Here is an 18,498-nt window from a genome sequence, read left to right as displayed (position 1 = left end):
TTAGGCCGTTACAAATATTAATTTCACTTTTTGTCCCACCACTCTTTGGCTGGTCGAGAGGGGGGATAAAAATAATTAAGCATTTAATTTGAAAAATATTAAAAACACATCGGATTTGCTAAAGAATTTTAACCAAAGCCCGATATTTTGATAAATATTTTTATGTGCCCCCTCAAAATGCTAATTCTAGCCAAACATTTTTGGGGGGGGGGGGGGGAGACAAAAAGTCAAAATTAAATTTGTATCAGCCTTATTTCGGCCGGATATCGCAGTTTGTTGCTGATTTTATTGTTAATGGCCTTGCGTGAGTTGAATATTTTGGTTTTGTTATGTATTATGTATTAAGACCGGTCCAGAAAGTATGGACGCAGTAAAAGAATACTGGCATTTCAAAACTACTGATGACTAGTTCTTTTTGAAAGCTACAGCCTGTTGGTCAACCTATTTTCTCAACATTTGTTTAGCGGTTATTGCGATTCCAACAGTGTGTTTCAAAATATATAAAAATTCAGTGGAACATCTTTGACAAAATGTGCACAAACGATATACAGAGTTTTAAAGGTCACTTAAGAAATGAACAAAATATGGTGGGAGTAAATGAGAAAATCGTGAAACCAGCAATCAGCCACCACGGTGGGGATAACACGTTTAAGCATATTCAAACTTTGGGTAAAAAAAGATCCTGCTAACCCTCGTTTGGATAAACAAATAATGAAGGTGTTTGAGTTCATTAAAAAAACCTTCTAACAAACACAAAGCGGGGTATGACCAAAAAGTTACCATTTCGAATTCCAATGTTTATCGTGGCAAAGAGCGTTTAAACTTTCGATCCTATAGTAAGCAGAAACAGCCAAACCGAAGCCCGAAACAAGAACCATCGATCAGGCCCAGACAACTGAAGACTAGGTGCGTCCATACTTTCTGGGGCAGTCTTTATGTACAGTAGCGTTTCGATTTTATCACGCCCTCCGCGCATCAGTCGTTTTTTCATTAATTTGCTGTTATATTTGAGGACAAGTGTTTTCCCTCTTCTTCAAGATGAATATTGAAAGCGTTTTGCAATGTTAAAAATATTAAAAATGCATATAGATTTGGAAGAATTTTGCAAAGCATTTTTGAAAAGGGGCGTAATTGAATTGTCTAAACAGATATCGCAGATGGTACGGTGGCATGACTCTCTGCACTTGGCACTTCTGGCAATTTCTCAGTTGTTGTCGTTTTCGAACTTCCTTTGCCCTGCTTTACCGATGATATACAGATTGCTCGTTTGTCAAAGTTTAGACGGCAGGACGTGCAAATACGTAATTTTGTATTCAATGTGGACATTTGGGCATAACCAGTCTCTTTCAGTTTATCTATGGTGCTTTCGGTGAGATTTCGTAGCTCTTGTGAACATTTTTTCCATCAAACGGCCTACAAGAGAGCGTTGAATTGTAGGCCGTTGAGAAAGCGACTACTCATGTTGTTCGTTAGATTATAATAAACAAAATCACTTATAAGTTTTAACTGACCAGTGTGGTATTGTTTGCGTGGCTGAAGAAAATTTTTACTATAAAATCTTTAATATCCATGCGGTAGTAATTTGCTTTTTTGTGAGAATTGTCATGGTACATGCCAGACAAACAAACGTAACACTGGCGAAATTTTCATTAACCATTCCTTTAACGATTATTTTAAATCTTGGTTGTGGCTTTCATAACCAGAAGCGTGCACATCGTTTTTCTTTGCGTTTGACGTTTCACACTAGCACCTTATGTTGATGATATTGCACAACGCAGTGTTTCGTGAAATATTTCCACCAGGTGGTGGTAGTGTGAACTGGACGATGGATTTTCACGAAAATTGTTCTAGGTGTTTCGTCTGTTTATCTGTGGTATGTACCTCTCGTGCATTTGTTGTTGTTGAAGTTACTCGCTTTCTTCCGATCATAAAGTCTGTCCTATAAGAGGTATTTTTTTTTTGCAGATAAACTAGACGTATACGCGCATTTGAAACTTTTATTTTGCAGCTTTTGTCTTAAAATTAAGATTTCTTCCATGATTTTTATTACCAACAGGTTTTCAACACTATTAAGAGATTTTTTCACCAGCCGCGTACAATAAAAAGTATGGCACGATCAATATTTTTGATCACTACACTGGATCGCGTCTAAGTTTCTAATAGATACTATAGTAATTATGAATAATCAAATAAATATATCATGAAAACAACTTGTTAAATTCAGGCGGTAGCCTTTACAATAAAATCAGCATCAAACTATAATTGTCGAAATAATTTACACAGAAAATAATTCTTTTTGTTACTAAATGTAAAGAATTGTGAAATGTTTGGAATATTATAACTTTTTTGTTTATTGGTTTACCATCACAAAATTTTTATGGTAGATTGCTTATACAATGGACCGTGTGACAAAACTGTTATTTTTTTATGTTAAAAAAGATTTTTTTTCACAGTGTATATTTTCTTAGGAATCACCATTTTGTGATCTAACTTTGCTGAAAAGTTCATAGCAATCGAGCGAACCATTTTTTCTGTGCAGTTTATTAAATATTTTTGAACCATTTTCACATACACCCTTTCGTAAAGTTAGTCGTGATTCAAAATAAAAATTTGATATCGAAAAATTACGATTTAGATAATATTGAACAACTGTGCAAAGTTTCAGATATTTTTGAAATGGTCGCTCAGGATCGACTAACATGACTCCGTGGAATTCCTCGACTGGTACGACGGCGAATGTGAACAGTTGAAAAACGAGAAAAATGCAGCATGGGCGAGAATGTTGCAACACCGTACACGGGCAAATGATGCATGTTATAGATAGGCGCGAAACAGGCAGAACTCAGTCTTCCGGAGGTAAAAGCGCCAGCAGAAAGAACGAGATCACGAAGCGATAGAAGCACTGTACCGCGCTAAGGACACACGGAAGTTCTACGAACAGCTGAACCGCTCGCGCAGAGGCTTCGTGCTATAAGCCGACATGTGCCCAGACAATCGCGGGAATCTTCTCACGAGTGAGCGTGATGTGGTCGAGAGGTGGCTGCAGCATTGCGATGAGCACTTCAATGGTGACGTTACAATCACCAAATGTGGCACGGTAATATATCTAGGAGAACACGCAAAGGACGAAAGATTTCCAGCCCTAAACCCTCAAGAGATTGAAGGGGAGGTTGACATGTTGAAAAACAACAACGCTGGAGCAGATCAACTACCTAGCGAGCTTTAAAAATACGGCTGGTGATTGCCAGGTCATTGCCAAGATTTGGGAGGAAGAAATATTACCGGAAGAATGGATGGAAGGTATCGTGTGTCCCATCTACAAAAAGGGCGACAAGTTGGATTGCAGGAACTATCGCGTGATCACGCTACCGAGCACTGCCTACAAGATACACACATTTTTTGCCGCCATCTATCGCCGATTGTGTTCGTGGAGCAATATCAGGCTGGATTCAAGGGTGAACGTGCTACAAGGGACCAGATGTTCGCCATTCGCCAGGTGTTGCAGAAATGCCGCGAATACAACGTGCCCACACATCACTTGTTCATCGATTTCAAATCGGCGTAAGCGATCGAGACCAGCTATGGTAGATTATGCACGAATACGGATTCCCGGATAAACTGATACGATTGATCAAGGCGGCGATGAATCGAGTGATGTGCGTAGTCCCTTCGAATCTCGCAGAATGTTACAGCAAGGTGATGGTCTTTCGTGATTGTTGTTCAACATTGCGTTAGAGGGTGTAATAAGGCGCGTGGGGATAAACATGAGTGGAACGATTTTCACGGAGTCCGTTCATCTGCTTGGATTCGTTGATGATATTGATATCATAGCTCGCACATTTGAGACGATGGTGAAAACGTACATCCGACACAATAATGAATGAAGAACGAATCGGATTGATCATTAATGTGTTGAAGAAAAGTACATGCTGGCAAAGGTCTCTAAGAAGGAATTACCACGGCTGCCACCCCGAATTTATATCAACGGAGATGAAATCAAGGTAGTTGAATAATTCGTGTACTTGGGCTCACCGGTTACCACCGACAACGGCTCTGGCAGAGAAATTCAGAGACGCATTTTGACAGAAAATCTAGCTTACTTTGGACTCCACAGAACTCTACAATCGAACATAGTTTGCCGTCACATGAAGTTAACTATCTACAAAACGCTGATTTCACCGGATATCGTTTATGGGCACGAAGCATGGACTAAACGAGCAAAGGACCAACGCAACGCGCTCTTGATTTTTTCGAACGGTAGGTGCTGCGGACCATTTAGTGCTGAAAGAACCAACCATCGTCCACACTGCGTCCACCCACACGTCATCAGGATGTCGAATAGCTACCCGACTAAAATGGTTTTTCGGGAACCAGCTGACCTTGTACAAGAAGACGTGGTGCACAGTGAGCTAGGTGGGTCGATAAAGTGGCAGGCATTTTGCGGACCTTTCGCGGAACCGGAGTCGCACAGCCATGGACCGAGTAGAATGGGGACGACTCCTACATACAGCAAAGGAAACTCAGGCCTTAGTCTGACCAGCCTTTCATTCTTCCGTAGTTGGGCACTTGCACTATTCGCACATTCAAACGGGTAAGGATGGTTCAAATTATTGTTGCTGCTACAAAATATATCGAGATATCGAGATGTTTGCATTACCGATTTGTTGAACTACATTTTCATTTCATTTACTCATCGTTCTTTTAGAATACAACTGTTTCTTTGCTCACATAGTCTTGAATTGGCTTTCATATGCGACAAATTTTCGTAGAACTTCATCTTCAACTTCATGCTAATTTGCACACATGTATATTTATGATTTTTCCTCAACGGCAAAGTAGAAAAAAATCGATGCCCTCATGAATGTCAATGGAAAATCAGGAGGAAAATTCTAAACTGCAGGGAGTCTGCTACCAATGGTGTGGCTTCCCACTGGCAATGTTTTACTGGGATTTTGGAATATTTCGGTACTCTTCGTTCGAAGAACAAATAAATAAACAAAAGCGAGATACTGTGGTACCAGTTGAGAGCCGAGCATAACTTGAAACATGCATAAATGTGCATTGACGAAGCGAGCCCAACTCGTCTGCTGTGCCAAGGGAGCGAAGTGTGTCGGGAAAGTCTTTGTGGCACCATCCAGCTCAGCGGTTCCAATCTTACGAGTGCTCTTTTGAAGTGACAGTCTTCCTGCTTCCTGCAGCTGATGCTACTGGTGCATGTCATTTAAAACATATTGTTCGTCTATCTTTTGGGAGGCCATAATGAACAGGATCTGGATTTCAGCACATCATCGGAGCGAGATTGGAAAGCGTCCGCATCGTCGTCATCATCGCCTGGAGGCGCCTGGGATATACCATAAACGGTGGCGGTCTTATTTATAGTTGCTTTGAAATCAGTCCCAAGCCATGCACTACAAAGTTTTGCACTTTGCCAACCATGAGAAGAGATTGTCTCATGCCATGGTGACGGCCGGCATGCATGCATATTCATCTTATACAAAATTGGGAAATCATGCCGCCTGACAGAAGCTGCGAAGCTGAGCGTCGTCGAGTTTACTCTTGTCGTTGTCGATGATGATGCAGACTTTGTTGTTAATGACAGCATAAAGACCGTATTATGTAACTTTGGATGCTCTTTTTAGTTCCAACTCAGTCTACACTCTGCGGTGTTTTATGCATATAGATCGACAGCCTGTTGATACATGAAGATGCTACAGAAAGTTTGGGAAGGCGGTTTGACTTAATCCTTGAAGTCGTTTGCTGACAATAATTCAATATTCGAACATCTAAGGAAAGCACGATTTTATGGATTAATACAATTTTGTTCATGTTTTTATAAATGACGCTCATTTTCTTTTTCTACTCTAAGGTTGCACATCCCCTCTACGTTGTAGCTCTACCATGAAACCAAGATAATTTAAACACAAAAATTAAAAAAAAAAATCGATAAGAAATGTTTTTTGAATAATTCATGGAGTTGGGGATTTTCAACTGCAGTGAAAATCGACACTAGCTTTTTTGGCGCATCAATTATTGACGAAAAAAATATAAGAATCTTACCCAAGAAACAATTTGACAACCTTTCAGTTATTGTGATAATTTACAAAGGTTTTATTATTGCATACAGAGAGCATTTAATATTGCAAATTTATGACAGATCCAAATTTTACATCCGATTGTTTTTATTACCTTCTGTAGTCAGATTTAGAAATCCAATATGACACGGCATTTATAAAAAATATCACAGCATTCTTCACCACTTGAGAATCGTTCGTTTAAAACTGCAAACATTTGCTTATGAATAGTGTGGAAAAATATACTATAAATGTATTTTGTTATACTTACCTACCTTACCAATCAGGCTAAGGCCGGGGTGGTCTCTGCTGTACATAGTAGCCGTCTCCATTCCACTCGGTCTATGGCTGTTTGTCTCCAGTTCCGCACTCCGCGTAGGGTCCGCAGATCGTCCTCCACTTGGTCGACCCACCTAGCTCGCTGCGCTCCACATCTTCTTGTACTCGAGAACCATTTTAGTCGGGTTGCTATCCGACATCCTGATGACGTGTCCCGCCCACCGTAGCCTCGTAGTTCATTCGCTTTCTTCAAGTCCCGTCTTCCATCTGCACAGCCTCGATTTCATCACCGTCGATATAAATTCGGGGTGGCGGGCGCGGAGATTCCTCCCTGGAGCCCTTTGCCATCATGTACTTTGTCTTCGACACATTGATGACTAATCCGATTTGCCTGGCTTCACTCTTTAGTCTGATGTACGTCTCCGCCATCGTCTCAAATTTACGAGCTATAATATCAATATCATCAGCGAAACCAAGCAGCTGAACAGACTTCGTTAAAATTGTTCCACTCGTGTTTATCTCCGCTCTCCTTATTACACCCTCTAAAGCAATGTTGAACAGTGTAACCGTTCGCCGAATTGCTCGAGAGATTGTCAAAACGCGGTGGCTTTTGCGCCACTCTCGCGAACGAGAGACCATCGGTTCATATTTAAGTTTGCCCGACTAATGTGATGACTTCCTCTCAAGGGCTTCCTCGAACGGCCGCTAGCTCAACTAAAAAACCTCCAAAATCTAATATAAAACGTACAAACTGAGTCAAAAACCGGAAATTTACATGAAAAAAGAGTTAGAACAAAATAAATAACAACAAGCAAACAAGTACAAGTCGCTGAAGTGAATTTATTAAACGATAATTTAATAAACAAACAAAAAAAAAACAATTGAAACAAGGAAAAACTAAACAATGGAATTCGTTTAAACGTATATTCTTTTTCACAATATGCTCGTCAAATGGTTCGTGTTGTGTGTATGTGTGTGGGTGTGTGTTATCATGGCCATGAACTTAAAAACGACGTACCTGCGCAGGCTTTTTCGTGGTCGGTGCTTCGTGGCCAATCGTCGACGTTGCTTAGCTCCCGTTAATGTTCGCCGGATTAAAGGTGCGGAGGGGGAGTGTCGGCAGTCCGGTACTCTGCCCGTTCGTACTTAAACCGCTCGCGGGTAGGCCGGATATACTCCCTACTCTCCGTTTGACTGCCAGTTTAGGCGGGCGAGGAGCAGCAAAAATGGCTTGGAATCCAAAATAAAAAGCGTCTTGGACGCTAAGGTCCAAAGACGAGACACCAAATTAAAACAATATACACTAAAACGAATTCACTTTCAATAATTACCATTTGAAAAACGAACAAATGCTCAGGGAACAGAGTGTCTGCCCCTGGCGACTAAATCCACAATTCAAATAACTACAAAACGAAAAACAAAGACAAATAAATTTATGAAGTGATGGAGTGAAGTCTAATCTTCTTGTCACGTAAATTTCCTGCTATTGAAGCAGTCGTCTATTCAATCTAAAAACTATTATATACAAGTGCGCCAAATTTAAATCACACATGGCCGTAAAAACTATTTAGCGCCATCGAAAAAGTCCTATAAGATGCATAACATGAATCGTCATTAGCTTAGCCTAGACACAAACCATACATGAAACGGATAATCTCTATCATAGGAAACGGTTCAAACTCTAAGGCAAATCAACGAATCCAATTCAATTAAGATTTTACTTGAAAAGATAAAAACGTCAAAAGCTACAAATTAACTGAAATAATCATGAAAACTAATAATTAATTATAAAACAGCAAATTCTAAAATCAAAATCAAAATATTCAAAAAAATGTATCAATTTAATCTAATTGAATTCAAACCTTATTTTACTTAAAAGAATAAAAACGTCAAAACGTTACAACAGCAAGCACGAAAGACCGCCACCTTGCCGTAACCGAGACTCGAAGGGACTCGAGAGTGTCCCTGATACTCGAATTACGCACATCACTCGACCCATCGTCGCCTTGATCAATCGTATCAGTTTATCCGGGAATCCGTATTCGTGCATAATCTGCCATAGCTGTTCGCGATCAATGGTATCATACGCCGATTTGAAATCTATGAACAAGTGATGTGTGGGCACGTTGTATTCGCGGCATTTCTGCAACACCTGGCGGATGGCGAACATCTGGTCCGTTGTAGCGCGTTCACCCATAAATCCAGCCTGATATTGCCTCACGAACTCTCTTGCAATCGGTGATAGACGGTGGCATAAAATTTGAGAGAGAATCTTGTAGGCAACACTCAGTAGTGTGATCGCGCGGTAGTTTCCGCAATCCAACTTGTCGCCCTTTTCGTAGATGGGAAAACTGGTTTTGAAAATACTGCTTTGTTATTAAGTAAAAAATCAAAAACCGAAAAAATGAGGAAATGCGTCCAGTTTCGCCTTAAGACCAAATGGCATTTAAACCAGCAGAGCATCGAGTGCCTGCTGACCAACCTGGTGACCGAACGACATCATTGTTGTGTACCCGTAATTTTTAATGCCCGTGCCACATCACAAGATTCATTAACGGCATTCCCAGAAACTTGTACGGCGAATTGATGCGATTGAAAGTGCCACACTCAATATTCAAATACTTACCATTCGTTTCTCAATGATTTATAACGTTGCGAGAAGGGCCATCATACGATGTTGCTGCCGTTTTGGAGCATTTTAATAAGAAAAACCATATTAATCCACCTAGTGGTGATAGTGCCTTTCTCGTCGAATATGTACTCAAGATTTTTAGGTCGACGTAAGCCGAAGTTTTTCTGAATCCTGAGAATACTCCAGATTCTAGAACGAAACATTTTTTACTCTTTTGTCACAATACTCGTTGACTCGTCAATTGGATGGTGATATATAATAAATGTGTTTGATGAAAAAATACCCAAACCATTAAACAAAATCGCTGAAATCATCGGATTTTTTATGGAATTTTTTGGGGGACTGTTATCTTACCATAAAATTAAAAAAATCTTGATTTATTTATTTATGCCCTTCCTCAAAATGTTGATTTCCGACTAAAATTTTCCTATGGAAAGGGGTTGACATAGGAGAAAATCGAATTCTGTGTCAGCCTAAAACGCATAAGGGGATGGATGCGATCAAATTTAAGTTTTCCCATACAACGCTGATCCATCCTACTGTATGATTAAGCCTCAGGAATCTGAAATAGTGTGTTTTGACAAGATCCCTACAGTTTTGCAGTTTTGTCATGATTTTCTTTTTCTACGCATGTAAATTGCTTGCATCGATTTAGTTCACATTCGTAATTTCAGCGAAACATCCAAACCTGATTCTGTAACGCTGCCGGTAATCTGGTGAAAGACTATTTTCTTGCTGACCGTTTATCTGGTTATCGAACATTTTGGATGTTTGGGTTGCATGGATTTGGTTCACTTTTTTAGTTGGCCACTTCCAGCGGGACACCTGGAACCGGTTCCGGAACGCAACCGGTTTAGATATGTTATTATGTGGATTTATTGGAAATTATCGGTGCCAAATAACTAAAACAGCTTGTTTAGCGTGACGCGTTTTGACCTACTATTCTTCAGTCAACATCAAACGCTTTCTGCTGGATTCAACTCTTCAACTTCGTCAGTTTTATATATATACGTGGTTCACATATGGTATGAAACTATTTTCCTGCTTACCGTTCATCTGGTTATCGAAAAAGCCGCTGTTTGATGTGTCACATACTTGGATTTGGTTCAGTTTTTTAATTGGCCACTTTCGGCTGGACACCAGGAACCGGTTCCGATATAGTCTGATACTATTTTCCTGCTTACTATTCAACTGATTGTCGAAAAAGCTGCTGTTTGATGTGTCGCATGCATGGGTTTAATTGAGTTTTTAAATTGGTCACTTCCGGCGGGACACCTAGAACCGGTTCCGAAGCACAACCGGTTCAGATATGGTCTGAAATTATTTTCCTGCTTACCGTTCACCTGGATATCGAAAAATCAGCTATTTTATGTGTCATATGCCTGGATTTGGTTCACTATTTTAATTAGCCACTTCCATCGCGACATGCGGAACCGGTTCCGGAACACTACCGGTTCAGATATGGTCTGACACTATTTTCCTGGTTACCATTCAACTGGTTATCGAAAAAGCCGCTATTTGATGTGTATGCGTTTAGTTCACTATTATATTTGGCCACTTCCGGCGGGGCACCAGGAACCGGTTCCGGAGCATTACCGGTACAGAAGTGGTCTGTAACTATTTTGCTGCTTACCGTCCATCAGGTTATCGAAAATGCCGCGGTTTGATGGGTGACATGCATGGGTTTGTAACATTTACATATCTGGCCCCTTCCTGGGGTACCGGCCCGGAACACCTAAATGGCCATAACTCCGGAACGGCTGGACCGATCCGAACCATTTTCAATAGGAAACAATGGGATCAGATTCCGCGTCGAATGAATCGTCGGTCATTAAAATCGAATGAGATTTACTCCCAAAAAGTGACGTGAGTTTAGTTTTGTACACACACATACATCATCTCAATTCACCGAGCTGAGTTGATTGGTATATGTGACTTGACCCTCCTGGCCTTCTATCAAAAAGTCATTATTGGAGTGAACATATAGCCTTTCCAGAAAGGCAAAAAGCCACAATGTGAGATATTGACTTGAACGATGATTCAATTATAAACAAAACAATCCAGCTTAGGTATTCAAATGATAAAAAAATAACAAAACGGCTATAGATAGGCTTTTAACAGAACTTTTAAGCATGCAGGTTATCATCACAAATGCAATCTTTAGCTATTATGCATTAAATGATGCATTTATGAAGGCAAACTGGTGATGATAAAAAAAATATGTAATTTTTCGTCGCCGACATATTGATTTACTAATTTTTCCTGTATCATGATATTTTTAAAGTGGCTTTCCTTTGAGAAATTCATGAAAAATCACCTCAATTATAAGAAAACATGATGTCTCGTAAAGAGCGAAATGCTAAAGTTGGATATTTTCTTAAAAATAAAGAATTTTGACGAAACATTACAGTTTTGAATTAACGCCAATTGTCTCGTTTAAATAACGATTTCGAAGGGGGCGCTTGTTTTTTCGCATTTATGCTGGCATATTCGACATTAAATTTCATGGGGCAATTGGTTTAAGAGCACACTTGGTAAAAAAAAAGCCCCGCAAAATTAGAGATTTTGGCCGTCTTATTTACATTATTTATCTGACAGTTTTGTTTTCATTTTCAAGAAGAATTTATCAACACTAAATACAATTTATAAATTCTGGACAGTTATGATGAAAGCCATGGTTAGTGGGGGTTGCATTTAACTAGGTGAAGTTCTCTAAAAGAGGTTGCCACAAATGCTGGATTACTTTTATTGAAGTTTGCACTATATACTTCAAAACCTTCTACAGGATGGGCGATCTAGCAGGATTGTAATACGAAGATTATGGTAGAAGCAATGCGAATAATGTTGCTTTGGCAACGGTTTTTTTGATATGGTTATAATAATCCTCTAGTTTTTTTATAAAATGAAAATGTTACTTGGGTATGCAAAAAGAATAGAATGGAAGAAGGAACAATCTTCAAGTTCGCCACTTTCTTCTAAAGGAGCAGATTTCAAACCAGTCGAAATACACGGTAGGTATTAAAACTTCTGCGGAAGTAATGAGTAGTAATGATTGAAAGTAGAACTTTTCATAACGTAATTGCAAAACGTAAATTGGGTATATTATACTAGCTGTAGCCGGCAAACTTCATATTGCTATCTACATTTTTTTTACGTTACAAGTTTCTAGCCAAGACCAAGTCCCCGGTCGGAATGTATGGAAGATCGATTTTCAAAAACTCTCAATTTGTCCATGTTTTTGCCTCATAAACCTACCTTGGGCGAAAACTAACAGTACAAAACTAATGCCGTTTTTCGTTTTGATCCAGTTCCAACCTAGGTTGGAACTGGATGAGATCACAGTATCAACCCGAACCCGACATAGGTTTCGCTTGTACTAAAGTTTGTTTGACGATTGTTTGTTTACACATTTTCCGTCAATCCAGTTCCAACCCAGGTTAAAAAGAAAAACGACATAAGACTACCAAAATCGAACCTTCCATTCACAAGTTTTGTGCGGTTCCACGTATGCCACTGCATTTATATAGGTAATAGACGAAAATTATACGTACCCATAAAAAGTCATCGTAAGCAGAAACTGTTTCAATCAAAAGTAAGGGTTTAAATAGAAGTTTGCCGTACCTGAAATGAAACAAAAAGAGTTATTTTGAATAGCTTCGGCTTACACATTAAATTTTTCAGCATTTTTACAGTTCGTTCCCCCTTCGTGTTTGTCAGAGTGTATTTATTTTTCTCTTGATACATATGTGATAGTCTTTGCTGACTAATGCGATGTTCGTCGTTTGACCAATGCCAATGAAGCAACGAAGAGATGCATACTTAAGGTGCCATTAGACTGTTTGTCATTATGCCAAATATTTACCATTGAAGTCCGACATTTATCCAAGGTTGCTGTGGTTCACGTTGTGTTGGTCATTTGTTAGGCTTGTTTTACCAAATATTTGACACGACTTATGAGATCTTTATGTGAATTGGTGAGCTCGTTCTATGCTATCAAGGTAGGCTTAGTAGAAATCTAATTTCGTCACTGAAATACAACCAAATCTCCTTGTTAACAGTTAATAATCTAAACCGCGTGAATATGATCAACAGTTATGCGCATGGAAAACCAGTGTATTTACTCAAACAAACGATTTTGCTGCTCCTAGAAACAATTTTAGAACTTGTCAGTTTCCATGAAAACTGTCACATCCAAAATTGATGGCTGCATGAATATGCACAAAAACGAACGGAAACTTCTAATTAGTAATGTTTCGCCAATTACTGCATTTTCCCAAATTGATGAGAGTCCGAAAACAACCACGAACCGAATAGAGAAACTGCACAGCAATTTGAATATTTAATCAACTCGTCCGAAAGAGCTTACATAGGCACCCCTTCCGTCGCACATGGACGACATGGAGCAGTTTGTGTGCCAGCATAGTGCAACCAAAAAACAATATGCTCTGCTCGGTTCAATTTTCCAACGAAATTTCCACATATGCCACGGCCAGAGAACTTCATTGTCATCAAACTTATTTCTTCCCCCACCCTTTGCTGCCGGAAAAACTGACAGTGGTTTGTGCTGCATCGCACGGTAGGAACCAAACCGGCATTCGCTCTATCTCCGATGACGATGACAACGACATCATCGACAGCATACAACACGGGCAGTAAGGGCGTATTGTCAGCCAAGCTCAACTTCGTTCCGCTGTTTCCTCTTTTGATCGTTTCCTAGTTTTTCAGCTGTCAATTGGCACATTCCAGCTTCTGGGAGAGCCACATGTACGAAGAGTTATAGCGTACAGAATGGATAGTTCCTTAGACATCGATTTTTTTTTTTGTCGAAAGATTTTAGTTTTTGTGACTTGAATGAAACTTCCAAACATGTACTTAGTTTTCAAGTAAGCCTTTCAGTTCTGGTGTAATTTCTTCCGGATGAATACGAACGAATGGGTTGTTGCAAATTTTTGATATTAAATATGGGATACCCTCATTTACAGTGAAACTGATATTGTAACAACTATCATTTGTCATTAACATGGATAAACCCAGTGTTATAAAATGAATACCATTTCATAAACCCGGAGAACAGATTAAGAAGATGGGTTCTGAATATTGGCGATCGTTTGGTGAGACTGTTTCTGCTTTTTTTGAAAACACAAACAAGCGCTGATTCTTGTCAAAACAGTGTAATGGACGGAACTTCGTATTTAGGTAAAAAGCCCTGCTTACTGAACTCATTATTTGTTCATCGTTTACAACAGTTACCAGGTTGTTGTACAAAGTGACAAGATGTGCAAAGCTGTTAAAAATGTCTGAAAGGAGAATAAGACACATCTGCAGCACTCTAGAGTAGCCCAAGCAACACACATGGTCACAAAACAGTCATGGCAGCGCAGGTAATGCACGGTGGGACGAATGGCCAAAAACGTGAACTTTTTTCAGTAGCGTCTTTAAACGTGATTTTATCGGCATGGTATCTTCGGATGAAAATTTTATAAAAATAGGGCGCGTCGAATGGCGTTTAGTTTTAGTTCGCAACTTTGCCACAGGCGGCGCTGTAAAATCCAACTTTTTTGTTTGACGTTTTGCCTTTCTCGTACACCAAGGTGTACCGAAAGGCTATATGTTCACTCCAAAAACGAAAATTTGATAGAGCCTCCGGAGGGGTCAAGTCTTATATACCAATCGACTCAGCTCGACGAATTGAGGTGATGTCTGTGTGTGTATGTGTGTGTGTGTGTATGTGTGTATGTGTACAAAAAAAAAACTCACATCACTTTTTGGCAGTAAACCTCAACCGATTTTAATGACCGACGGTTCATTCGACGCGGAATCTGATCCCATTGTTTCCTATTGAAAATGGTTCAGATCGGTCCAGCCGTTCCGGAGTTATGACCATTTAGGTGTTCCGGACTGGTACCCCAGGAAGGGGCCAGATATGAAAAGGCTACAAACCCATCCATGCGGCACATCAAACTACGGCATTTTCGATAACTTGATGAATGGTTAGCAGAAAAATAGTCTCAGACCATATCTGAACCGGTAGTGTCCCAGAACCGGTTCCGGGTGGCCCGCCGGAAGTGACCAGACATAAAAGTGAACTAAACCCATGCATGCGACATATCAACCCGCTGCTTTTTCGATAACGTGATGAACAGTAAACTGGAAAACATTCTCAGACCATATCGGAACCGGTAGTGCTCCGGAACCGGTTGCAAATGCCCCGCCCGAAGTGGCCAAGTATAAAAGTTAACCAAACCCATGCATGTGACATATCAAATAGTGGCTTTTTTGATATCCTGATGAACAGTAAGCAGGATAATATTCTCAGACCATATCTGAACCGGTTGTGTCCCGGAACCGGTTCCGGGTGTCCCGTCGGAAGTGGCCAAATATAAAATTGAACTAAAACCGTGCATGCGACATATCAAACCGCAGCTTTTTCGATGAACAGTAAGCATAGGAATAAGCAATAAGCAATAATAATAAGCAGGAAAGCATTCTCAGACCATATTGGAACCGGTTCCAGATGTTCCACCGGAGGTGGCATAGTATAAAAGTTAATTAAACCCATGCAAGAGACTTATCAAATAGTGGCTTTTTTGATATCGTGATGAACTGTAAGCAGGAAAATATTTTCAGATCATATCTGAATCGGTTGTGATCCGGAACCGGTTCCGGGTGTCCCACCGGAAATGGCCGAAAATAAAAGGGGACCAAACCCATGCATGTGACACATCAAATCGCGGATTTTTAGGCATCTTGATTTGAAAAAAAAGTTTCCGGCCATATTGGGGACAACCGGTAGTGTTCCGCAACCGATTACGTTTGCCCCATCGGAAGTGGTCAAATGTAAAAGAGAACCAAACCCATAAATTCGACACATTAAATGTCTTTTTAGGTAAGCTGATGAACGGTTAACAAGAGAAAAAATCATAGACCATACTTTGGAAAACCAATAGTGTGCCGAATCCGGTTCCAGGTGCCCCGACGGAAGTGGTCAAATGTCGATAACGCGAAGAACGGTCAGCAAGAAAATAGTCTCAGACCAGTAGAATTCCGGATCCAGTTTCGAGTGCCTCGCCGGAACTGGCGAAATGCACAAATGAACCAAACCCAAGGGGCGTGCAACTCTAAACTTTTGATAGTAGTCGAAAATACTAGGAAATACTAACAAAATATTTTCAACATAGTAGCCCGATTGCTTTGATGATATACAAGATAAGTCATGCTCTTGAAGAAGAGATATGTCACTTACTTGTATATCAATCTGATAATTGCAGCTCCTAACTGCATTGTGGATCGTTCTGTTCATATTTCATTATGGAATGCGCATTCTTAGGGAGGCAAAATAAACGTTTATCAGCTAATTAGTTACATTTTATTCATTATTTTTCATATTTGAAACACGCATCGTCAACTACTTCGCTACATTTTCTAAATTTGTTTCGGTATTAGCGGCTGCGGGCACAACTAACCGGCTTACCGGATTAGATTTTGGCGTTTTTAGAGGATCGCAATCGGTTGGCGCCAACGAACGGTGGGTGAAGGGTTGAGGAGGAAAATGAAACTGCTTCGATTTTCTCCCAAGAAACGTCAAAATCCGCACCGGTTGGTTGTGTCCACCGCCACTATTACCGTTCGCAGATGAGTGTGTTGGAACACATTGAACCGTATAACAATTCTCCATTACGTTGTCCTTCGGATGCTTTGTGATCACTCATTAGACTCTCTGCATCAATTCCCGAAGGAAACGAACATTTTCCATTAATTCTAACCGACCCGCCTTGTATCCAAATCAGGGAATTTTCGCCAGTCTTTTTTCCTGAAACGTAATGACGCAAATTATAGGAAAACTGCTCCCAATCATATAGTTAAACGGTTAATCTGTACTGTAGCTTACATACCTTCCATGATACCTTCCAATTCTAGCTCGAGGGTAACAAAGTTTTCACTTCCATTTTGCGTCGGTAAAGCGACTGAAACAACCCTATAATAAACGACGCTTGACAACCGTCGTTGGCAACGTTGCTTTGATTGGAAAATACTAGGAATACTACGGATACTACTGCTACATCATTAGTATAGTTTAGTAAGAGTTTAGAGTTGCAGGCCCCTTGACCAAACCCATACATGCATTACATCAATTTGCGACTTTTTAGGAAAACTGTTTAATAATTAAAATAATAAAACTAGTCTAAAACCACATCAGGGACAATCGGTGAGTGGTAAAATGTGAACCGAAAGTGGTAAATCGTGGCATCACATCTTTATGCGCTGGGTCTAAACTTTTTGAAATCATGATTGGAGGAAGCCTTTTCGAAAGTGTTAAGCATTACATTTCGCCGGATCAGCATGGATTCTTCCCCGGACGATCCACCTCGACCAATCTGATTGAATTCACCTCACACTGTGTTCGGAGCATGGAGAAAGGATTTCAGATTGATACGGTGTACACGGACCTAAAGGCGGCTTTCGATCGGGTAAATCATCCAGCACTATTGAATAAATTGGAACACTTGGGTGCTTCATCGAGATTCGTTCAATGGCTGAAGTCATATCTGGTTGGTCGACGTTTGAACGTGAGGGTTGGTGCTTATGTCTCTGCTTCTTTCACAAACCCCTCAGGAGTACCACAAGGAAGTAATCTGGGGCCGCTGCTCTTTGCAATATTTTTCAATGACGTCTGCTTCGTTCTACCTGAAGGTTGTAGGCTAATTTATGCCGATGATCTTAAGATATTCATAGCTGTGAAATCAATTGATGACTGCAGAGAACTTCAACGGATAGTGGATATGTTTGTGGATTGGTGCAAACGCAACTCTTTGACCATCAGCGTACGGAAATGTATGGTTATCTCATTTAGCAGAAAAGTACAACCGTTAACATGGAACTACACGATGAAAGGCGAAACGCTACAGAGGGTGAATACTGTAAAGGACTTAGGCGTACTCCTGGATGCAAAACTACATTTCACCGAGCACTACACGAACATCCTGTCTAAAGCTAACCGGAATCTGGGAATGATCTTCAAATTCAGCAAGGAATTTAGAGATCCATATTGTCTTAGGTCTCTGTATTACTCGTTAGTGAGGTCAATTCTAGAATCTGCTGCTGTTGTTTGGGCCCCTACTGCGGTTGTTTGGATTAATAGGATTGAAAGCGTTCAGCGAAAATTCGTCAGATTTGCTCTGAGAACCTTGCCATGGAACAATCCTGCTGAACTCCCGCCATACTCTGACCGCTGTCAGTTAATAGGTATGGCATCTCTAGAGAAAAGGAGGAACCTAATGAAGACAATGTTTATGGCCAAACTGTTGAAAGGCGAAATCGATGCACCGAACATCCTTTCTCGTTTGAATTTCAATGTTCCTGCAAGAACTTTAAGAAATACTAACTTTCTGCGGCTTGACTATCACCGTACGGATTACGGACAGAATGAGCCGATAAGGGCCATGTGCATGTTGTTCAACGAAAGTTACCATTTGTTTGATTTTAATCTTTCGACCACTACTTTTAAGAACAGACTAA

General features: G+C 40.2%; 1 protein-coding gene and 2 long non-coding RNA genes across 7 annotated transcripts in view; 1 reads left to right on the top strand and 2 right to left on the bottom strand.

Annotated features, from left to right (window-relative positions):
- LOC115254541 (uncharacterized) overlaps nt 1–14,548 on the bottom strand; it is a 142,240-nt gene extending 127,692 nt beyond the window's left edge. Inside the window, exon 1 of the long non-coding RNA XR_003891897.2 lies at nt 12,534–14,548. This is a non-coding gene — a long non-coding RNA (uncharacterized LOC115254541). The remainder of the gene's footprint in view (nt 1–12,533) is intronic.
- Nucleotides 1–18,498, top strand: part of LOC134285399 (uncharacterized) — a 401,391-nt gene that overhangs the window by 5,811 nt on the left and 377,082 nt on the right. The window lies entirely within an intron of this gene.
- The window catches only part of LOC115257156 (uncharacterized), a 771,557-nt gene that overhangs the window by 573,536 nt on the left and 179,523 nt on the right, over nt 1–18,498 (bottom strand). The gene's annotated exons all lie outside the window — the stretch shown is intronic.

This window comes from Aedes albopictus, chromosome 1 (genome assembly GCF_035046485.1).
Source record: "Aedes albopictus strain Foshan chromosome 1, AalbF5, whole genome shotgun sequence".
In the NCBI taxonomy this organism is placed as follows: domain Eukaryota; kingdom Metazoa; phylum Arthropoda; class Insecta; order Diptera; family Culicidae; genus Aedes; species Aedes albopictus.
The sequence above is the reverse complement of the archived record's forward strand: the minus strand, read 5'-3'. Positions and strand labels throughout refer to the sequence as shown.